The sequence below is a fragment of the Portunus trituberculatus genome, chromosome 34, assembly GCF_017591435.1.
Source record: "Portunus trituberculatus isolate SZX2019 chromosome 34, ASM1759143v1, whole genome shotgun sequence".
Classification (NCBI taxonomy): domain Eukaryota; kingdom Metazoa; phylum Arthropoda; class Malacostraca; order Decapoda; family Portunidae; genus Portunus; species Portunus trituberculatus.
Genome location: NC_059288.1, coordinates 7,064,317 through 7,074,316, shown reverse-complemented (window position 1 = coordinate 7,074,316; position 10,000 = coordinate 7,064,317). Strand labels below are relative to the sequence as shown.

The 10,000-nt window shown below is 40.3% G+C and overlaps 1 protein-coding gene across 1 annotated transcript in view; it reads right to left on the bottom strand.

Moving 5' to 3' along the window:
* LOC123512572 (NAD kinase-like) overlaps positions 1–10,000 on the bottom strand; it is an 89,312-nt gene that overhangs the window by 46,305 nt on the left and 33,007 nt on the right.

The following is a 10,000-nucleotide window of genomic DNA, read 5'->3' as shown; positions in this document are numbered from 1 at the left end:
AAATCAAACAAAACAAACAAAAATAAGAAAAAAAAGAAAAAAAACTAAATGAAAATGAAAAAAAATGAAAAAATAATACTTACCAAAAAAAGAAAGAAATACAAACAAAAAACAACAAACACAAACAAAAATGAAAATAAAAAACACAAAATAAAAACAAATAAATTACAAATAAGTTACAAATAAAAAAAAGAGGAAAAGAAAAAAAAAATGAGAGAGAGAGAGAGAGAGGAAAGAGAGTGAGAGAGAGGAAAGACAGCCCATCACTAACACCCTAACACACACACACACACACACACACACACACACACACACACACACACACACACGTACCAGAGGATAGGACACTGATGACGTCCGTTCTCCGAAATAGTCGTCTCGTCACAAACTCCATTCTGCTCTTGCTTTATTTTCATCCGCTCCAAAAACTGCGCTATTTCCTCGGCCCTGTCTGTCGCTTTCTCCATCACTGGCATTTCCGAGCCCCCACACACCCCCGCCATGGTCCCACAGCTGCCTACACCACCACCTCACCTCAACACCACACGCCAGCAAGTCACACACACACACCAAGACTCCAGGAAGTGTGTGAATTGTGGATCAAGTTCTGGGGATCATTTTTGTAGCAAGGACGCACACTGCCATCACCACAGCTGCCTTGGACACTGCCACCACCTCATTGCTCCTGTGTTATTCTGTGGTGGTGATTGCGGTGGTGACTGTGGTGAGTTTGTGGTGAATTTGTGGTGATTGTGGTGATGTTGTGGTGTGTTTTTGTTATTTCATGCTGATCATAGCTTATGTGTTTGTGTTGGTGTTGTGGTGGTGATTGCGGTGGTGATCTGGCTATTTTGGACCACTCGTAGCTTTTGTATTAGTTTTGGTGTTGTGGTGGTGATGGTGGTGATTGTGATGGTGTTGTGGTGATTATTTGGTTATTTCATGTCTCTCCTACCTTATGTGCTGGTGTTGGTGTTGTGGTGGTGATGGTGGTGGTGTTGTGGTGTTGATGTCATTATTCTATGCCTGTCCTAGCTTCTGTGTTGGTGTTGTAGTGGTGACTGTGGTGGTGACTGTGCTTATTTTGTGCCCCTGGTTGTAGATCAAGACACTTCTCCCATTTCGTTTCTTTTTTGGGCTCTCTCGGACCTGCAGGGGGACTAGCAACCAAGTGGGCGTTCTTTTATTTTCATTCTGGTTATGTGTTTCCCCCTTGGCAAACTTTCCCTTCCCCAAAAATACATTAATTATAGTTTGTTTTTGTGGTTTAAAATATTTTGTGTTGTTACTGCTAAGATTCTTGATGTTATTGTTGTTGTTTTGTTTCTTTTTCCTATATTTATCCTAGTGATGCATCTTCTTTATATATATCGCCTTTTATTTATAGGTTATTGATAGTGGTTCCTTGTTTTTCATCGTAAATTTGATCTAGTTCAGCGTTGCAAGAGGAATATTTAGACACATTCTCTTAGCATTATTTCTCTTCTTTCCCAGCTTAAGTTGTCATAACCTACATGAAAAACAATTAGACAGTGATAAATTTTCAACAGATACATTTTCTTTCTTTATCTTTGGTCACTGTCAACATTATAACAAGCACCGTTACTTTATTCTTCTTGCTAACCTAACCTAACCCAAGATCAGACAGAGAATAATTTGACACATTTTCTTTTCACTTTTCAGAATATCACCAGCACTTTTTTTATTTTCTTGCCAACCTAACTTAGCCCCTTCAGTAGCGTGACACACTTTCATATTCATTCTGGTGACTATTTGGTGATTTTATACAGCTTCAGAAACTCATGTGGGTGATTGAAATAGTGAAGACTGTGACCATTAATCTTCGGACCTCCATAGACGCTTCCTAATGTCAATAAAATGGTCTAATCATACACAAAACTCAAGGTAAAAATTATTAGAACAGTGAAGACTCCAGCCATAAATCTGACCTCCATAGACCCTTGCTAATGTCAATAAAATGGTCTAATCACACCTAAAACTCAAGGTAAGAATGCATCCCAGTACTGAAGGGGCTAATACAGTGACACAAGAGGACTGACTGGACTGCCTGTATCTCTCCTGTGCGTTGCGAGTCACGGCCAACACTTCACTGATAACTTGGCACTTCACTGTCATGTCACTGTCTTCCTTATCAAGTTCACTGCTCAGGGACATATTTCAAGTGTGTGTGTGTGTGTGTGTGTGTGTGTGTGTGTGTGTGTGTGTGTGTGTGTGTGTGTGTGTGTGTGTGTGTGTGTGTGTGTGTGTGTGTGTGTGTGTGTGTGTGTGTGTGTGTGTGTGTGTGTCTTACAGTGTTTAAAGAGTGCATGTGTGTATGTATGTGTGTGTGTGTATGACTGTGTATATATGTGTGTATGTGTGACTGTTTAAAGAGTGTGTGTATGTATGTGTGACTGTGTTTTAGGTGTGTTTTGTATGTATGACTGTGTGTGTGTGTGTGTGTGTGTGTGTGTGTGTGTGTGTGTGTGTGTGTGTGTGTGTGTGTGTGTGTGTATGACTGTTTATCTAAGTGTTTATGTACGTATATCTATTTTTTCATTTTCCATTTATCTATTTATTTATTTATTTAAGCGTATTTCTATATATGACTCATTTCGTTTTGTTTCTTTCTTCTTCTTCTTCTTAACGTGTAACTTTTTGTTTTATATTCGCTCGTAAAGTCTCAATTTGCATTATTTCTATCATTCCTTGTTTTTTTGCATTTATTTGTAATGTAATGATAAAAAAAAAAATGTAACAATAATTAATCCAAGTTTGATATCTATATTCCTCACTTTATGGAATTAAATCGACATCTTTTCTCTTTTCTTTTCTCGTTTTATATTTGTTCATAAAGTAACAATAAAAATATAAAAAAGTAACAATATAAATTTGATATGTGCGTTTTATTTTACTTTAATTCACTTCACATCATTTTTCTTTCCTTTATTTTACTTTGAACTGTGTAATAAAGCAATAATATAAAGCCAATATCTCACTTTATCGCTTTATACCTTCAAATCACACCTCTCTCCATTTTCTTTGCTTTACACTCACTAATAAAGGAATAATCTACATCGGACATTTTTCATTTTCTTTGCTTTACGATCTCTAATAAAACAAGAATCTAAAGCCACAATCTCGCTTTACTACTTTATACCTTCAAATCACACCTCTCTCCATTTTCTTTGTTTTATCTTCACTCCAACAAAGAAACAGTTTAAATATTTAGCTCTATCAATTTATATCTCCAATTGACACCAACTTTTCTATCTCTGCTTTATGTATTCACTCCCACAAAGATACAATTTAAATAGATCACTTTATATATCCAATTTTCCATCAACTTTTCTATTCATTTTGCTTTCTATTCAGTTTAACAAAGAAATAATGTAAATATCTCACTTTTTCACCTTCATATCTTCAAGTTTTCCTTTCTCATGTTAACAATTTCACACACACACACACACACACACACTCATGACACTTCACTCCCCACCATGACACTCGACAAGGCACTGACACTCTCACAAGGCACCATGACACACCAACAAGGCTATGACACACCCATAAGGCACCATGATACACACCACAAGGCACTGACACACTGAAAGGTACTATGACACACTCACTTAAGACACCACGACACACTTTAGTACACCATGATGCCCCACAAGACACCATGACACACACACAAGTATCATCACACACACCACAAGGGACTGACACACCTCAAGGCTCAATGATACACTCCTAAGCACTGTAACACCCACATGACACCTCACAGGACACCATGATACACAATTAAGCGCCACGATACACTGTAAGGCACCACAACACACCATGACACACACGTAAGTATCACTATTAATTTTTATATCACCATCTTGACACACACACACACACACACACACACACACAGTCACCACATTTCACAGTTCACCATACAATTCTCACCAAATAATGAAAAAAACACTACTAACCTAATTAAAACATTTCTAATCACAACAAATTAAAAAAAAGTTACGAAATGAAAAAAAAAAAATAAATGAACCTTAAAAACTGACATGACATAACACAAAACAACAAAACTGCCAACTTTCCCGCTATTCCACTGCACCCAAACCACACTGCACCGTACCCCAGCTGAGCCCCTTCCACTACAACCCACCACAGTCCACCACAGCGCCACAATTCACCACAGCTCCACCACACACCGTCTCAGCCGACCCTTTCAGTGCCCGGGGCCTTACACACAGTTAGGAGGTAAGGCACTCACTTTTCACCCCTTATTTCACCCCATACACGCCCCCCCCAGTCACCCCCGCCCTCCCCAGGCCTCCCCCTACCCTTCAGCGAACCGGGCCGTGAGGGGGAAGGGGTTGATAAGGGCGTGATAAGGGAAGGGAGATGAGATAGGTCACATACACTCTCGCGCCACTTTGCCCAGCCTTATGACGGTCGCAACTTGGTATGTGTTTCCAACGGGGCCTGTTTTTCTTTCTGCTTTTTTTTCTATTCTCTTTCTAGTTTAGTTTTTCCGGTGTTTTCTTTTGTTTTTTGTTGTCTTTAATTACTGTGTTTGTTTTTCTGTGTTTGTGTTTTGTGTTATTTTTTTTCCTTCTCTTCCATTTTTCTTTTCTTTTTCGTGTTTCTAGCTTCGTTTTTCCAGTGTTTTCTTGTGTTTTTAGTTTTTCTTTTATTACTATCTTTCTTTTCTGTGTTTGTATTTATTTTTTGGTTTTCCTTTACCTATTATGCTGTATAAATATTTTTCCTTCCTCTCTCTCTCTCCCTTATCTCTTCTATTTCTTTTCCCGTCCTTACCTAATGTGTCACAGATCTATTCTTAACACACTAGTCTTTCCCGGTGCCTTTGAATGGTGGAAGTGTGCTTATCATGTCCTCTTATGCCCTGTGTGTTTGTTTTTCTGTATCTTTTCCTTCTCACTTCCGCTGGCTGAACTTTCTATTTGTGTTCTATTTCTATATGTACCTTTGTTTTTCTTTCCTTTGTGTGTGTGTGTACGTGTGTGTCTTTGCTGTGTCCTTATATATGTTTTGTAACGGTGTGTGTGTGTGTGTGTGTGTGTGTGTGTCCTTCCCTAAGGGTTTCGCTAACTTTCTTTATGTATATTTGGCATTGTTGTCGAGCGAGAAGTGACTCTTTGTACTACTAATAAGGGTATGGGCCTGAGAGTTGGGCGGCGAGGGTGGTGGTGGTGGTGGTGGTGATGTGTGTGTGGGGCAGGTTGGGAGTGGGAGGGGGGTTACATTAAGCAAGGTTTATATAAGACTGGACATTTCACTGACATTTTTCACGTAATACAAAACCAAATGATGCTAAACTACAAACAAATACAAGTCACGAGCAATATTCAGATTCTCAGTTAAATATAGCAGTAATGGGTAATGGGTCATGGTTAATGAGGGGGATGGGGGATTAATGGTACCTATCAAAACAGTCCCAGGTGTGAGATGGACTAAGCTGTATGTTATGACGAGCATCAGCTGACATTTGACAAGTGATAGGAGAAAAGCGTCCATTTCTTTCTCACCTCACTTTTTTCATGTATTTTGAAACGCTCTTCTCCCTCACCACGACTGTTTCCCAATGCCACAGAGATGATTAAAAGGATCCTCAAGACTGTTTCTACTGCTAATACTGAAGAAATCTTGTTAATCTGACACTAGAACCAGAAAAAACACTTATAAAACCGTCTCTAGTATCAAAAGACTCATATTTTGAAACGCTCTTCTCTTTCACCATGACAGTTTGCCAAGACCACAGAGATGATCAAAAGGATTCTCAAGACTGTTTCTACTATTAATACTGAAGAAATATCATTAATCCGTCAATAGAACCAGGAAAACACCCTTCAAAACACCGTATTACATAAAGAGGAAGAGGAAAAGATGAAAAATAAAGACGAAATAACGGAGACGAGGAAAATAGACAAACAAATAGCGTAGATTTAAATGTGTGTGTGTGTGTGTGTGTGTGTGTGTGTGTGTGTGTGTGTGTGTGTGTGTGTTGATTGATATAAGCAGTGACGTTTGATGACCCGTAATAAACAGACAAGCACCAACGTCTCCATTACACGAACCAGCAAAGCGTGACCGGAAGTGACCCCTCTTCCCCCCTCTCTCTCTCTCTCTCTCTCTCTCTCTCTCTCTCTCTCTCTCTCTCCGGAAGGACAAATAGACAAAGAATACATACATACATACAATCAGACGGATACACACACACACACACACACACAGAGAGAGAGAGAGAGAGAGAGAGAGAGAGAGAGAGAGAGAGAGAGAGAGAGAGAGAGAAAAAAAAAACAAAGAAGAAACAAAAATAATAATAATAATAATGTCAAAATTCTCCTTAAAACTGACTTCATAATAACAAGAGGAGGAGGAGGAGGAGGAGGAGGAGGAGGATGGAGGAAGAGGTGAAGGAAGAAGAGGATAGGGGAGGTATATAGAGGAGGGGAGAGGAAGGGAGGGGGGAAGGGAAGTAGGAGTGGAGGAGCGGAGGTAGAGATAGTGAAGGAAGGAAGAGGAAGAGGAGGAGAGAGAGAGAGAGAGAGAGAAGCAAGGAAGGATGATGGAAGGAAGGGAAGAGAGGGAGGGAGAAAGGAGGCAAGATGAAGGGAAGAAGGATGAGGAAGAAAAGGTGAAGGGGGAGAAGAGAGGGAAGGAGGAAGAAGGAAGAGGAAGAGGAGGAGGGGAAGGAATATAAGAATGGAGATGAAGGGAAGGGAGAAGGAGGAGAGATAGAGAGAAGCAGATGAAAAGAAGAAAGAGAGGAGGAGGAGGAGGAGGAGGAGGAGGAGGAGGAGGAGGAGGAGGAGGAGGAGGAGGGAGAGGAGGAATAGATACCGTCAGAGCTTCCTTTTAAACGCATGAACAGGAAAGTAAGCAAGATATTTTGACAGAGAATTGATAAAGAACGTGTGTGTGTGTGTGTGTGTGTGTGTGTGTGTGTGTGTGTGTGTGTGTGTGTGTGTTCTATTTCTCTCTCTTTCATTGCTTTTATTTATACAATCATTACTGCGTCTAGTCATTTCCATCTTTATTCATTTTTATCTATATTTTTTTTTCAAGAGAGAGAGAGAGAGAGAGAGAGAGAGAGAGAGAGAGAGAGAGAGAGGAGTGAAATGGTTTACTTTTATTCACATCTGTAGAAAGCTGTCTGTCTGTCTGTGTGTGTGTGTGTGTGTGTGTGTGTGTGTGTGTGTGTGTGTGTGTGTGTGTGTGTGTGTGTGTGTTTAGGCCTCGAATTACTGTGATTAGTTTAATAGGTATGGAGGAACACCCACTAACTCTACTTTCCTCTCTCTCTCTCTCTCTCTCTCTCTCTCTCTCTCTCTCTCTCTCTCTCTCTCTCTCTCTCTCTCTCTCTCATACTTTCCCCTCCCACATCTTTACAGTGGCCACATCCTGCCCATACTCTTCCCTACATTATTGGAGGAGGAGGAGGAGGAGGAGGAGGAGGAGGAGGAGGAGGCTTACGTCATCTCACTCTTTGAACCACTTAAAGCTCCCTCTGTGTGTGTGTGTGTGTGTGTGTGTGTGTGTGTGTGTGTGTGTGTGTGTGTGTGTGTGTGTGTCTCATATTTACAAAGTTATGTGCATTTTTACCTTGATTTCACTTCCAGGCCTTACGTGCTCCAACTCTCTCTCTCTCTCTCTCTCTCTCTCTCTCTCTCTCTCAGGCCTTAATTATTCACCCAGATTCCTTCAGCCTCGTTTCTCAGTGCTTATCAATCTTCCCAGCACTGCAATCTTCCTCAATAGCGAGAATCATAAAGGCAAGTAACGCGACAGGTGAATTAACACTGATTGCACCTGAGAAACACGTCGATAGTAGCAGATTACACGCACGCTTCAATAAACCACGCCTCGGTATTAGGAAACGCTTCGGAGTTGACTTGTGTTCCCGGTACTAGCTCCTTGAATGGTGAATGCAATGAAGGGGGTTGGGGTGTCCGCGTGTGAGCTCTCGATCCGCGCAGGAGTGGGTTTAACGAAAGATTGTGTGTAGAAATGCTTTGTTCTCTCTCCCTGTCTGCTTTTTCCAAGGCCACAGAGACGATTAGCTGAGTTTTCAAGAGTGTTTCTCCTGTTAGTAATGTAGAAATGGTGTTTATCTGTTAGTAAAATCCCGTGAATCTTCGCTCTTGTGGGTATGAGTGGCTAAACAAAAGTATGTCTATAGAAACAGTTTGCTCTGCCACCACAACTGTTTTGCATGACCACAGAGACGATTAGCCAAGTTTTCAAGAGTGTTTCTCCAGTTATCAATGTAGAAACACGCTTCATCTGCCAGTAGAACCATAGAAACACCCTTCAGAGACCCGCGTCACTTCATCTAAAGCCTTCTGAAAGTGTAGTGCGAAGCGGAAAGCAAAAGTATAGACGCCAGAACACTTTAACTATAGGCGATTGGATCCTACACATTCTTGCTGCTCGTTTCTCATATTTTCTACTCCTCCCTTTTTTTTTCTGAGTCGAAAGGCGCGAAAGGGAAAAGGTTAAGTGTGTGGTTAGAGTGGCGCAACCCTGACACTCTGGCGGTGGTGATGGTGGTGTTGGTGGTGGAGGTGGTGATGGTGGTGATGGTGGTGGCGGCTCGGAGGGTTTACAAGGGATTCAGTGCTCTATAATTCATGTGTGGAGGGATTCTGTCTAGCCTGAGTTAGGTTAGGTTAGGTTAGGTTAGGTTAGGTCAGGTTAGGTTAGGTTAGGTTAATCAGTGTTCCGATGCATGTGGCGTGGGTCTAGACTGAAGAAAAGAGGGTCGAAAGTCAGTCTGTGTGTGTGTGTGTGTCCCAAATAGCAAGAGAGTGAAGATATTGTAGTAGTAGTAGTAGTAGTAGTAGTAGTAGTAGTAGTAGTAGTAGTAGTAGTAGAAGTATCAGCAATAACAGTAGCAAAAATAATGAAACCTGTAAAATCAAAACATTATCTCTCTCTCTCTCTCTCTCTCTCTCTCTCTCTCTCTCTCTCTCTCTCTCTCTCTCTCTCTCTAAAACCCTCCCCCCACACACCATTTTCACCCAGGAAGGAAAGCGAGGCGAGGAAAGAATCAAACCAACTAAGGAAAGAGAAACACACTCAAATTACTCCACAAAAAAACTCGTGTGTGTGTGTGTGTGTGTGTGTGTGTGTGTGTGTGTGTGTGTGTGTGTGGAGAGAGAGGAAGCTAGTAAATTGAAAAGCAACACACAGGGTCAGGCTAGGGAGGTCGAGTAGCAAAAGGGCGGGCTGAATCTACATCAGTTACCGCTTTCATTATCCGTTTTCTCTGTCAAACTTCCGGGGGTGGAGGTGGCGTTCATTATTGTCATTATTTTTCCACTTTCTATTTTGTTTCGCTGATTTAACGCCACACAAAGACTCGTAAAAAATACATCCAAGCCACAATAATGATAAGAGTAATAAAAATGTCATGTTTTGATTGATATGAGAGGTTTTTTGGTTTTCTTATCACACTTTATCACAAAAATGCGGTTTGATAATATATTGATATGAATGAAAAAAGAATAGATTACGTTAATATATTGGTGTTATTTATTTATTTACTTTTTTTTTATTTCACTTGATCTAAATTTTGAGGATGTGAAGTAAAATGATAATAGTAATAAATAAATAGAAAAAAAACATATACAAAATTTCGATCCTTCTTCAAAATTTTGTATATAATAATAATAATAATAATAATAATAATAATAATAATAATAATTAGGATAGGTTAGGTCAGGTTAGGTTACAATAAATTTAGATTACCGTACATTAAAGTTGATTGACAATAAAGCTGTAATATACTGAACTTGAATTACAATAAATAGGATTACATGAAAGTTGACTCAGAACCAAGTTGGATTACATTAAGTTGAGTTGTCACCTTTACTTAGTTGAGGTTGACAATCCCTCATTTGATTACTTAGAGCAGGTCAGGTCAGGGTGAAGTCAGGGTGAAGTCAGGGTGAGGTCAGGGTAAGGT